The sequence below is a fragment of the Stenella coeruleoalba genome (genome assembly GCF_951394435.1).
Source record: "Stenella coeruleoalba genome assembly, chromosome: 2".
NCBI lineage: Eukaryota > Metazoa > Chordata > Mammalia > Artiodactyla > Delphinidae > Stenella > Stenella coeruleoalba.
In genome coordinates this window covers 36,724,277-36,738,954 of record NC_137147.1, presented here as the reverse complement: position 1 = coordinate 36,738,954, position 14,678 = coordinate 36,724,277, and the positions used below count along the sequence as shown (strand labels likewise).

Sequence of the window (14,678 nt, the reverse complement as noted above, 5' to 3'; positions counted from 1 at the left end):
AAAAAGGAACACTCTTGCACTGCTGGTGGGAATGTGAAATGGTACATTCACTATGGAGAACAGTATGGAGATTCCTTAAAAAACTACAAATAGAACTACCATATGACCCAGCAATCCCCCTACTGGGCATACACCCTGAGAAAACCATAATTCAAAAAGAGTCATGTACCAAAATGTTCATTGCAGCTCTATTTACAATAGCCCAGAGATGGAAACAACCTAAGTGTCCATCATCGGATGAATGGATAAAGAAGATGTGGCACATATATAAATGGAATATTACTCAGCCATAAAAAGAAATGAAATCGAGCTATTTGTAATGAGGTGGATGGACCTAGAGTCTGTCATACAGACTGAAGTAAGTCAGAAAGAGAAAGTCAAATACCGTATGCTAACACATATATATGGAATTTGAGGGGAAAAAATGTCATGAAGAACTTAGGGGTAAGACAGGAATAAAGACACAGATCTACTAGAGAATGGACTTGAGGATATGGGGAGGGGGAAGGGTAAGCTGTGACAAAGCGAGAGAGAGGCATGGACATATATACACTACCAAACGTAAAATAGATAGATAGTGGGAAGCAGCCACACAGCACAGGGAGATCAGCTCGGTGCTTTGTGACTGCCTGGAGGGGTGGGATAGGGAGGGTGGGAGGGAGGGAGATGCAAGAGGGAAGAGATATGGGAACATATGTATATGTATAACTGATTCACTTTTTTATAAAGCAGAAACTAACACAGCATTGTAAAGCAATTATACTCCAATAAAGATGTAAAAAAAAGAAAAGAAAAAAAAAAAACAATGATTTATTTGACCTAATTCATTTTATGAAGCTAGTATTACCCTGATACCAAAACAAGACACAGACAATACAAAAAAAGAAAACTACAGACCAATATGCAGCATGAATAAACACAAAAATTCTTAGCAAAATATCAGTAAATCAAATTTAGCAATATATAAAGAATTATATGCCATGACCAAGTGGGGTTAATTCCAAGGAAGAGAGACTGGTTCAACATTCATAAATCAGTGTAACCTACTATATTAACAGGCTAGGAAAGAAAAATCATGTGATCATATCAATAGACACACAGAAAACATGTTTGACAAAATTCAACACTCACTCATGATAAAAACTTGAAAAATAGAAATACAAGGGAACTTCCTCAACTTGATAAAAAATTATCTACCAAAATATAAATCTAATATTATATTTAATGGTGAAAAACTGAATTCTTTCCCTCTAAGATTGGGAATAGGATGTCTGTGCTCATCATTCTTATTCAACACATCTAGCTGTTAAGATCTATCCAGTGCTGGAAGATGTAGCCAGTGCCATAAGGCAAGAAAATGAAATAAAATGAATACAGATTGGAAAGAAAGTAATAAAACTGTTTTTGTTGATAGGTGATATAATTGTCTATATGAGCATCTCAATGAATCAACAGCAACAACAAAAAACCTCCTGGAATTAATAAGCAGTTATAGCAAGGTCATAGGATACAAGGTTAACATTACAAAAATCAATTGCTTTCCTATATGGCAGTAATAAACAACCAGAAATCAAAATTAAAAGCTCAATACCATTTAAATTAGCACTAATCAAAGTAAAATACTTAGGTATAAATCTATCAAAATATGTACAAGATCATTCTGAGCAAAACTAAAATCTTTGTATGAAAAGAAATCAAAGATCTAAATAAATGGAGAGATATTCAGTGTTCGTGCATAGGAAGACTCATTCAATATTATTAAATGTCAGTTTTTTCCAACTTAATCTGTAGATTCAACACAATCCCAATCAAAATCCCAGCAAGTTACTTTTGTGGGATCAGCAAACTGATTCTGAAGTTTATATCGAAAGGCAAAAGACCCAGCACAATACTGGAGAAGAAAAAAGTTGAAGGACTGATACTAACCAATCTCAAGATTTACGATAAAGCTACAGTAATCAAGACAGTGTGGTAGGGGTGAAAAAAATGGACACACTAGAGAGCCTAGAACAGACCCATGCAAATGTAGTCAATTGATCTTTGACAAAAGAACAAAGGCAATTCAATGGAGAAAGGATAGTCTTTTCAACAAACAGTGCTGGAGCAAGTGGATATCCACATGCAAAAATAAGTAGATAAATCTAGACACAGACCTTACACTTTTCACAAAAATTAAATCAAAATGGGTCACAGACCTAAACATAAAACACTAACTCTAAAACTCCTAGAAGATAATATGGGAGAAAATCCAGGTTATCTTAGGCTTGGAGATTTTTTAGATACAACACCAAAAGTATAATTCATGAAAGAAAAAATTGATAAGTTGGGGACTTCCCAGGTGGTCCAGTGGTTGAGATTCCGTGCTTCTAATGTGGGAGGGCGTGGGTTCAATCCCTGTTCAGGGAAGTAGGATCCCACATGCCATGCAGTGCAGCCAAAAGATTAAAAAAAAAATTTCTTGATAAGTTGTACTTCATTAAAATTAGAAACTTCTGCTCTGTGTAAAACACAAGAGTGAACCATAATGTAAACTATGGACTGTGGATGATTATGATGTGTCAATGTAGATCCATCAATTGTAATAAATGTACCAATCTGATAGGGAATGTTGATAATGGAAGAAGCTATGCATGTGTGGGGCAGGTGATATGTAGGAAATCTCTTTATCTTCCCCTGAGTTTTGCTGTGAACCTTAAACTCTTCTAAAAAAGTAAAGTATTAATTAAACAAACTTCTGCTCTGTGAGAGACACTGGGGAGAAAATGAAAAGATAAGCCACAAATTGGGAGATAATCTTTGTAAAATATATATCTCATAAAAGATTGGTATCCAAAATATACAAAGAAATCTTAAAACTCAACAAAAAGAAAACAAACAACCCAATTTAAAAATGGGCAAAGGTTCTGAACAGAACCTCACCAAAGAAGATATACAGATGGCAAAGCATCATATGCAAATATGCTAAACATCATATAGCCTTAGGGGATTGCAATTAAAATAATGAAATACCACTACACAAGTATTAGAATGACTGAAATCTGAAACACTGAGAACACCAAATGCTGGTGAGGACGTGGAGAAATAGGAGCTCTCATTCATTGCCAGTGGGAATGCAAAATGGTACATTTGCATTTGGAAAACATTTTGACAGTTTATTAGAAAACTGAAAATACTCTTACTATATAATTGAGCAATAGCACTCCTTGGCATTTACCCAAATACTTTGAAAATTTATGTTCACACAAAAACCTGCACACAAATGTTTATAGTAGCTTATTCATAATTGCCAAAAATTGGAAGCAACCAAGATTCACCAATGGGTGAATGAATAACCAAATTGGTATATCCATTCAATAGAATATTATTCAGTGATAAAAAAGCAATGAGCCATCAAGCCACAAAAAGACATGGAGTAACCTTAAATGCGTATTGTTAAGTGAAGGAAGACAGTCTGAAAAGGATACATGCTATATGATAACAAATATATGACATTCTGGGACTTCCTTGGCGGTCCAGCAGTTAAGACTCTGTGCTCCCGCTGCAGGGGGTGCGAGTTCAATCCCTGGTGGGGGAACTAAGATCTCACATGCTTCACAGTGTGGCAAAACACAAAAACAAATATACGACATTCTGGAAAAGGCAATATCATGGAGATGGTAAAAAGATCACTGGTTGCCAGAGGTTTGGGGGCAAGGGAGGAATTAATAGATGGAACACAGAACTTTTTTAGGGCAGCAAGACTATTCTGCATGATACTGGAATGGTGGCTACATATCATTATATATCTGACAGAACAATACAAAGGGGCTTCCCTGGTGGCGCAGTGGTTGAGAGTCCGCCTGCCGATGCAGGGGACACGGGTTCGTGCCCCGGTCTGGGAAGATCCCACATGCCACGGAGCGGCTAGGCCCGTGAGCCATGGTCGCTGAGCCTGTGCATCCGGAGCCTGTGCTCCGCAATGGGAGAGGCCACAACAGTGAGAGGCCTGGCGTACCACAAAAACAACAACAACAACAACAAAAAAAGAACTTTAGTTAGTAACAATGTATCAAAATTGACTCATCAATTGTAGCAAATATACCACACTAAAACAAGATGTTAATAATAGAATAAACTGGTGTGTGTATGGTGGGAGTATATGGGAACTCTAATTTTCTCTGTAAACCTAAAACTGCTCAAAATAATAGTCTATTAATTTTTTAAAGTGTGGTATATCCATACAATGGGCTACTATAAAGTAATTTTTTAAAGCCCAAAATATATATATATATATATATTTTTTTTTTTTTTTTTTGCGGTACGCGGACCTCTCACTCTTGTGGCCTCTCCCGTTGTGGAGCACAGGCTCTGAAAGTGCAGGTCCAGGGGCCATGGCTCACAGGCCCAGCCGCTCCACGCCATGTGGGATCTTCCCGGACCGGGGCACGAACCCACGTCCCCTGCATCGGCAGGCGGACTCTCAACCACTGCGCCACCAGGGAAGCCCCCAAAAGCCCAAAATATTGGTACATGCTACAACATGGGTGAACTTCAGAAACATACCCCTGAATAAAAGAAACCAAATGCAAAGGTCTACGTATTGCAGTCATTTATTTCTATAAAATGTCCAGAAAAGGCAAATCTATAGACAGAAAGCAGATTAGTGATTGCCTGGCACTAGTAATAGGAGGGGCACTGACTGCATATGGGCAAAAGGGATCCTTTGGGGGTGATGGAAATGTTCTAAAACTAGATTGTGGTGGTGTTTGCACAGCTCCATAAATTTGCTAAAAATCATTGAATTATATATTTTCAAATGAGTGAATATTATGACATGTAAATTAAAACTGAATGGAGCTGTTTTAAAAGAACACATAAATAAAAGGTTAGTCATTAAATACTTTGAACTGATTATGGGTGCAGGGAATAAAGCAAAAAAGAGTAAACAAATGAAACAAGAGATATACCTTTTGAGGCTCAAATGATGAGACACGAACTAAGGAGTTTAATTCAAACTTCTGCACCAAGAATTTTATAGTTTTAGGTCATATATTTACGTCTTTGATCCATTTTCAGTTAATTTTTGTACACAGTATTAGGTAAGGGTCCAACTTCATTCTTTTACATGCAGATATCCAGTTTTCCCAGCACCATTTCTTGAGAAAATTGTTCTTTCCCCATGGAATGGTCTTGTCACTCTTGTCAAAAATCATTTGACCATACATGTGAGGGTTTACTTCTGGGTTCTCTATTCAGTTTAATGGGTCTTAATGCCTTTATGTCAGTACCACACTGTTCTGATTACTGTAGCTTTGCTAAGTTTTGAAATCAACAAGTGTGAGTCCTTCAGCTCTGTTATTTTTCAAGATTGCTTTAGCTATTCAGAGGCCCTTGAGATTCCATATGAATTTTAGGAACGGTTTTTCTCTTTCTGCCAAAAAATGGCATTTGGATTTTCATAGGGATTATATTTAATCTGTGGGTCACTTTGGGAAGTATTGATATCTTAACAATATTAAGTCTTCCAATCCATGAACTTGGTTTTTATTTCCATTTATTTGTGTCTTCTCTAATTTCTTTCAGCAATGTTTTGTGGTTTTCATTGTATAAATTAATTATATAACTTATAATTGTATAAGTTAATCTTTGGTTAACTCCTAAGTATTTTTTAATTTTTATTTTTTTAATAAATTTATTTATTTATTTATTTTTGGCTGTGTTGGGTCTTTGTTGCTGCATGCGGGCTTTCCCTAGTTGAGGCGAGCAGGAGCTACTCTTCATTGCAGTGTGGGGGATTCTCATTGCGGTGCCTTCTCTTGTTGCGGAGCACAGGCCTAGGCATGCGGGCTTCAGTAGTTGTGGCTCGCGAGCTCAGTAGCTGTCGCTCGTGAGCTCTAGAGCGCAGGCTCAGTAGTTGTGGCACACGGGCTTAGTTGCTGCGCGGCATGTGAGATCTTCCTGGCCCAGGGCTCGAACCTGTGTCCCCTACATTAGCAGGCGGATTCTTAACCACTGTACCAGCAGGGAAGTCCCAGTACTTTATTTTTTTAATGCTATTGTAAATGTAATTGTTTTCATAATTTCATGTAATTGTTTCCTTTCAGACTGTACAGTTAGTGTACAGGAAGGCAACTAATTTTTTCACGCTAACTTTGTAGCCTACTACTTAAGTGAATTCATTCATTGGTTCTAACAGGTTTGGGGGAGAAATCTTTAGGGCTTTCTACAAAAAAGATCATGCCATATGTAAACAAATGATTTTACTTCTTCCTTTCAGATTTGGATGCTTTTTATTTCTTCTTAAAATTTCTTTTCCTTGCCTAACTGCTCTGGCTAGAACTTCCAGTACTATGTTGAATAGAAGTGGCAAAAGTGGACATCCTTGTCTTTCACAAGGAAAGTGCTGTAAATGTTTAAAAACTGGTGACTCAATAAATATCAAATGAATGAATAAATCGGCCAGTGAGGAGCAAAACAAATGAGTATGGTTGCTTGATCTAAAGAAAGCTAGCTGCCAGGGTGTGAACAGCCCTATGGAGAGGTCTAGGGGAAGCCCAGTCAGGCATCCAGATGATTGCCTCCCAGCCAACTTATTTACTGCAACCTCACAAGAAATCCTCAGCCAGAACCATCCAGCCCAACTAAGCTACTCCTGAATTCCCAACCTTAGAAACTGCATGAAATCATAAAGGTTTCTTATTCTAAGCTACTGAGTTTTAGGGTCATCTGTTATGTACTAATAGATAATATAGACAGCAAATTAGTGAGTGAATGTGAAATGCCACTGCATAGCAATTGTCAAAACAGTATAACATAGGTCTGGGTAAGACATGTGGTTTTCTAAGGAGGTAGTGAAACAGTATCACAATCTCCTAAAAACAAATGATAGTACATCCTACTTCCTATCCTGTTTGAACAATGACCTTGTCTTTACAGATGCAAGGAAAGAAAAAGTAGAAAAACAATGATCTACATGGTCATTATTAAGGGATATCATCAAAGACCCCCCCCACCCAATACCCACCATATCTAGGTACAACAGTGCCTGAACTTCCACTATTAGAGAGTCATTCTTTTGAGTTCCTTTTGCTAGAGTCTTCCTATAAGTACATTAACAATTATATATAAATGCTCTCACAACAAATACCAAATATGTACAGAATGAAAAAGTACAAGATATGAAAAAGGGAAGGCTTTTTGGTAAAGATAGAAGCATCACTTTAAGGATTTATAACTGTTTTTCTTCACTTTTTCAATCATAGGTGAAATATAAACAGTTTTATCAGTTTTCTACAATAAACAAAATTAAAGTTAGGAATATTACAATAATATATGATCATTTTCTTTGCCCAAATTAACATCTATCATTCAGGAAAGTCTTTTTTTAATCTAAGGCAAATCTTTCTTGAAAAAAACTCATGGAAAGCAATTTTTCCATTCAGATATATCAAGGGTCTTTATTGTTCCCTATACTTTTTTCAGCCTGGGATGATTCATAAACATTTTATTCATAAAGATGGGCAGCTGCTCTATTTGCTGAGTGAGCATCTGAATTTCCTATGAAGATCTTCCTTTCTCTATAGCAAAAGAAAAAAACACTTCCTTATAGTTATCAGTTATGTTTATAGTGACAAAATCAAAATTAATATTCAGAACCACAGAGTTTACCAAATTGGCTAATATCAAAATCTAGATTTTTAAAAAGAAACAAATTTGAAAGAGTAACTCATCTATCTGTCAATATACTTACAGACTTCCAAGATGGCTCATTTGCACCAATTTCCTGAATCCTCTCTTTCACAGCTTCCTCCATGGCTGGTATGGGGACAACACTGTTGCTGGGAAGAGTAAACAACTGACTAAGGAATTTCTGATAGTGGGATCACAGTTTTAGTTTTCCAGTGGAATGAACACAGAGGTGTGTCTGTTTTTCCTTATGGATCAAATCTTTTCAACATTTATCCCAAATTTTCTGCCTGTCTTTTGGTCCTTCAAAGTGAAAAATGTTGTATCTTTCAAAGTTCTTGGCCAGGATAGCTTCATCTTTATCCTAAATATACTGACATACATGTTAAACTCCCATTTCGAATTTAATATGAAGACATCTATTTCCCTCCTTTTGAAATATAAATACAGTCATAGTATGAAACCTTAGGACAGAAAACCCCACATAGAAAAAAAGACTTATGAGTCATCAAATGAGAATGGTAACAGGGGTTGAAATGATGGTACTGGGAAATCATTTCTAGAATTCAGTAACTGAGTATAGAGAAGGAAAATTTTAAAGGAGATCAAAAAGATGAAAGTTAGAAGACAGTAGGTTTTAGCTTAAAAAAATAAGAATTTTCTTAAAATTAGGGCTGTCTGAAAATGTAATGGCTTTTGGAGGGGGTGGGCAGTAAGTCCTTGTCACTGGAAATATTGAAATAGACACAGATAAATACCTGTAAAGAATGTTGACTGAAAACTTGGTATATGAACTTTAATATTGCGTCCACTTCTAAGATTTTGTATTTCTGTGCTACAGATGAAAAAAAAAATACAACTTTAGGATCACAATCACAGTTCATGATAGAGTTGAGGATTAGAATACTAATCCTGACTAAGACTTCTAAATCCTGACATAATGCTCTGAACCAGAGTTTGATGAATGTCAGTAGCTTAGCAAAAGTGTGCCAAGGAAGCAAAAGGGTTTTTCAGGTCTGTATTAAGTGAATAAGTGAGAGGGGAATAAAAGTCCTCTAAAGCAAGAACAGGGTATGAGAGGAAATGTCCAAAGAATAAAAACGAACAAAGCAAAAGAATTTATCATTATACTTGTATTTTAATTTCACATATATTTATTTGGTGTGCTCTGTATACATAACGTAGTGCTACATATTCCTGAGGACAGAAATAAATTAGATAGTATCTACTCACTATGTTAATAAGTACAATAATAAGACAAAATATAAGTGCCACAACAAAGTATAAACATTTTCTATGTGAACTGGAGAATAAAGAGATCATCTGGAATAGAGATGACCCAAGGAACAAAAATAAATTTCCAAAAAGAGATGGTATTTGAGATGGTTCTTGAGAAGTGGATTCATTCATTCAACAACCAAAAAATTCACCACATTGCAAGTTTGGTCATTCATTCATTCATTCCATAAATTTAAGTATTTTAGACCTATTTATTGAATTCTGCTAAATTTCAAACATGGTAAGTATTCAGCAGTGAACAAAATAGATAAAAATCTCTGTCCTCAAAGAACTTATACCCAGCAGGGAGTAAGGGTGGAAGAGAAAATAAGTTAAACCAATAACTTATATATATTCGACAGAGATAAGTACTATGGAGAAAGATAAAATAGGGAAGGGGGACAGTGTAGGAAGGGTGAGGGAGGTGTTGCAATTTCAAAGTGAGTGGTCAGGGAAGGCCTCACCAAGAAGGTGATATTTGAGCAAATACATGAAAGAGCTGATGACAGAGTGAGCTCTGCAGATATCAGGAGGGAGAGCTATAGGAAGTAGGAAGAGTGAATGCGAAGGCTTGATGTGGAAGTGAGAATGGTGTCTGAGGACCAGTGCAACTAGAACGAGAGAGAGAGAAAGCAGAGGGGAATAAGGTCCAAGGAGATAGGAACTCTACTGTGATAAGACCTTGTAGGCCAGTCTGAGGCCACTGTAAAGACTTTGGATAAAATTTCCACAGGAGGGCTTCCCTGGTGGCGCAGTGGTTGAGAGTCCGCCTGCTGATGCAGGGGACACGGGTTCGTGCCTTGGTCCGGGCAGATCCCACGTGCCGCAGAGCGGCTGAGTCCGTGAGCCATGGCCGCTGGACCTGCGCGTCCGGAGCCTGTGCTCCGCAACAGGAGAGGCCACAGTGGTAAGAGGCCCGTGTACCGCAAAAAAAAAAAAAAAAAAATTTCCACAGGAGTGAGTGTAATCTAGGTAGAGGGAAAAGCAGGAACAAAGATGGAGAAGCAAGGGGAAGGGGGGAAATTTTGAGGAGCACAAGAACTCTTTCCAGGATCATAGTATCTAGAGGAGTAAGGGAGATAAATAAGGGTGGAAAATATAATAGAAAAGGCCTAAATATAACACAGAAGCATTGGAATTTAATTTCTGAGTCAATGGGAAAGTATTAAAAGCATGAGTAAAAACATTGAAGCTGTACTTTACAACAATTAGGATGGTTAGAATAACAGAGTCTAATAACAGGCAGCTAATAAATGCAGAACAAATACTATAATTTTTTTAAAATTTTTATTGGAGTATAGTTGATTTACAGTGTTGTGTTAGTTTCTGCTGCACAGCAAAGTGAGTCAATTATACATACACATATATCAACTCGTTTTTTAGATTCTTTCCCCATATAGGTCATTACAAACTTCTGGTTACAAGGTGGTAAGGTGGGGGTGAGGGATAAATTGGGAGACTGGGATTGACATATACACACTACTACATATACACACTACTATATACATATACACACTACTATATACACACTACTATATTCATATACTACTACTATATAAAATAGATAATAAGGACGTACTGTATAGCAAAAATACTATATTTTAAAATATCAATATTTTGTCATTCCTAGTGAAATAATTAATTCAGGTAAGGCTCATCAATGAGCTCTAAAGCCATTAAGTGAAAAATTGATGGGAAACTAGATAATCTCACAGTGATTTAATAATGGTTACAAGACATCATGTAAATAACAACCTCAATGGTGTAAAAGTAAAAGTTTAAGTGAGAGAAGTCAGGAAATAGAACAGGGAAAGAGAATGAAAGGAAAGAGCAAGGTCAACAAAAATCTTCACTTTACTAAATTAAAGATCAAGAGGTATCATAAAGAGTTGAAACAACAAGAGAAAGTGTCAGTATATTAATTTAAATCACAAAGATAACCTATGGAAGAACTAAAAATAATATAATTCTACTGTGAAGATGAGAGAAAGGCAATGAAGAACTAGTGCCAGTTATCTAAATCTTCCACCATAGGTGGAAGTCAAGAGACAATTTCTAAAGTTGAATTCAGAAAGGAGAAAGCTCTTCCTTGCAGCAGAATGCCAGTAATACAGGTTAGGAAATAGATACATGGAGGAAAGTTTGATGAGAAAGAGCATATTTAATATTATATATATACAAGGATATGTTTCTTTTTATTATTTTAATTGACATTTGAAAATTCTTTGAATTCTTTTAGTCTACTGACACAGGGTACATTTGGTTGAAAGAGAAAAGGCAGAGTGAAGAGACCATTCCAGAGTGAAAAGAAAGAGAAAAGTCAGAGTAAAAAGAAACCAGGCCCTATGTGAATATGAAAGGACAAGAAGATACCATGGCATCATGTAGAAGCTGGAAAAGGCAAACACATTATCCCCTAGAACCTCCAGAAGGAATGCACCTCTGCCACCACCTTGATTTTAGTTTGCTGGACCTGTGTAGGACTTCTAACCTACATAACTGTAAAATAATACATGTGTGTTGTTTTAAGCACTGGGTTTGTGGCAATTTATTTATTTATTTATTTAGGCTTTGCCGGGTCTTAGTTGCGGCACATGGGAGCTTCGTTGTCTCATGCGGCATCTCTTAGTTGTGGCATGTGGACTCTTAGTTGTGGCAAGCAGGTGTCTTAGTTGCGGCACACAGGTTTCTTAGTTGCGCCATGTGGACTTTTAGCTGCAGTATGCGAACTCTTAGTTGCGGCATGCATGCGGGATCTAGTTCCCCAACCAGGAATCAAACCCAGGGCCCCTGCTTTGGGAGTGTGGAGTCCTACACACTGGACCACCAGGGAAGTCCCTGTGGTTATCTGTTAGAGCAGCAATAGGAACTAATACACCAGCTCTCCTCCATTCACTCTTGCAAACATGAATGTCAATTATATCTGAACCCATACCTGGATTCAGATATAATTGTATGCCCCCAATATTAGCTCTTATATTTAGGTCTATGATTCATTTTTAGTTCATTTTTGTATATGGCACAAGACATGAATCAAAGTTTTTCCTTGCTCTCTCTTTCTTTTTTTTCTTTTTGGCATATGGATCCAATTGTTTCAGAATCATTTGTTGAAAAAGACTCCCCTTTCATCACTAAATTGTCCCTCTATCTTTATTTAAAATAACAACACAACAGATGTCCATATATGTGTGGTTCTCTCTGAACTTTCTATTCATCCCATTTATCTTTTTATTTATCTTTACACTAATATCACACTGTACTGATTACTGTAGCTTTAAATAAATCTTTTTTTTAAATAAATCTTGAAATCAGATGGTGTTAACCCTTCAACTTTGCTACTCTTTTTCAAAGAATTTCAACAGTGTTTGGCTATTCTAGGTCCTTTGCATTTGCATATGAATTTTACAATCAGCTTGTCATTCTTATAGATGATGATAGTACTCTTCTCCCAAACAAACTTTATAAAAGTAAAATGAAAATTATTTGGCACCCTGAAGTAAAAATGGAAAAACAGTAGTGTAACTCTTTACTTTCCTGATTAATAAAATGAAAACACAAAGGGGATTTCATCAAGCACTAGAAAGCATTAAGAAAATGCTTCACCATGCAGGCGTAGAGAATGGATTTGAGGACACATGGAGGGGGAAGGGTAAGCTGGGATGAAGCGAGAGAGTGGCACTGACATATATACACTACCAAACGTAAGGTAGATAGCTAGTGGGAAGCAGCCGCATAGCACAGGGAGATCAGCTTGGTGCTTTGTGACCACTTAGAGGGGTGGGATAGGGAGGGTGGGAGGGAGACGCAAGAGGGAGGGGATATGGGGATATATGTATACGTATAGTTGATTCACTTTGTTATACAGCAGAAACTAACACAACATTGTAAAGCAATTATACTACAATAAAGATGTTAAAAAAAAAAAGAAAGAAAGAAAGAAAAAGAAAATGCTTCACCAAAAGCAAAAATTCCAAAATGTGAAAATCAAATTTTGGGTAATTCTTCTGTGAAATTCTTAAAATAGCCCAAATTTTTGTTCTTCAATACATACTTACCCCTTCAGGGAAGAAGCATAAATAATAATTCCATTGTCTATTCCTAAAACAAAGATTAGATATCTCAAAAATTGGGACTCTAATTCCAGGGAAATGCTCTTACAGCAGTGAAAGTATATCCCAATTATGTATTAGTCATAACAGAATCAATAGGAGAAAGCTCAGAGATCACCTAGAAGTTCTCAACCCAGATGACATATTAGAATCTCAAAGAGGAGTTTAAAAAATACGTATGCCTGGGCCCTACCATGAGTTCTGATTGATCTTAACTGATCTAGGATGGAGACTAGGCATATATATTGTAAAAGCTGCCCAGATAATTCTAATGTGATGATAGAGAAGGACTGTCCAACTATTTATATTTTCTTTTATATATGATAAAACTAAGGCAGGGAGAAATTGACTTTCTCAGGAACGGAACTAATAAGTATTAACTAAAACAATAGAATATAATATTTACCAAAAATTGTTATTAGTTATTGGTGATAACGATACTACCCCCAAAACACAGTGCCTTAAAACAACAAAAATGTATTATCTAACAAGATTTTGAGAGTGGCTTACTTGAGTGATCTGGTTCAGGGTCTCCTGTGACATTGCTGTCAAGTTGTCACGTGGAGATGCAAACATCTGAAGGTATGACTGGGGCTGGAAAAAAATGCTTCTAAGGTAGCTCATTCACATGACTGTTGGCAGGATGTTTCAGTTCTTCCCTGGCTATTGGGAGCACGCCTCAGTTTCTTGCCACAAGGGCCTCTCCAAAGCACTGTTTGATATGTCCTCAGGATAGGGCAGCTGGTTTACCAGAATGAATGATCCAAGAGAGGGAGCAAGGAGGAAGTCATGATGCCTTTTATGACCTACAGACATGCCTCCACTGCTGCCATATTCTACTCATTAGAAGCTAGTTACTAAATCCAGCCCACACTCAAAAGGAGGGGAATTAGCCACCACGCTTTGAAGGAAAGAGTATCAAAGAATTTATGGTCTCATTTTAAAACCACTACAGGAATACTGTCTGTTTGGGTTTTTCACGTAAAACAATGTATTTAAAAATTATATACTCCTGCACTGGGGATACAAAGAAAAGAGACAGAGGCAAAAACCTTATAGAACTTACCTCCTATGACAAGAAGGACACTAAATAAGTATAAAAATTAATAAAATACTTTTAGATAGTCATAAGTGCTGCAGATAGAAAAGAATAATGTAACCGTGATCAGGGAAGGGAAATGAGGAGGTAACTCTTGATAGTGTGATTAGACAGGCCTCCTATGGATATATTAAGATAACAGATCATACTATACATTCTATTAGAAAACCTGACTTTATCATCTAACAAGGTGAGGGCTGCTAACAAAATACCATAGATTGGATGACTTAAACAACAAACATTTATTTCTCACAGTTCTGGAGACTGGGAAGTCCAAGATCAAGGTACCAGTCAATTCAGTTCCTAGTAAGCCCCCACTTCTTTGCTTGCAGTGTCTTCACTCAGATCTCTTTTCTTCTTCCTGTAAGAACAATAATCCCAACATAGGGCCCCACTCTCATGACATCATCTAAACCTAATTATCTCCCAAAGGTTCACCTTCAAATAACATCACATCGAGGGTTAGTTAGGGCTTCAATATATGAACTTGGGGCAGACAAAATTCAGTCTAATATACATACTACTAT

General features: G+C 36.8%; 1 protein-coding gene across 2 annotated transcripts in view; it reads right to left on the bottom strand.

Annotated features, from left to right (window-relative positions):
• Positions 1 to 14,678, bottom strand: part of ESR2 (estrogen receptor 2) — a 133,599-nt gene that overhangs the window by 115,390 nt on the left and 3,531 nt on the right. For both annotated transcript variants that reach the window (XM_079912186.1, XM_079912187.1), the window contains exons 2-5: positions 13,563 to 14,512; positions 12,999 to 13,041; positions 8,424 to 8,500; positions 7,730 to 7,817 (exon numbers count right to left, since the gene is read on the bottom strand). The gene's annotated coding sequence lies outside the window, so the exon portion shown is untranslated. The remainder of the gene's footprint in view (positions 1 to 7,729; positions 7,818 to 8,423; positions 8,501 to 12,998; positions 13,042 to 13,562; positions 14,513 to 14,678) is intronic.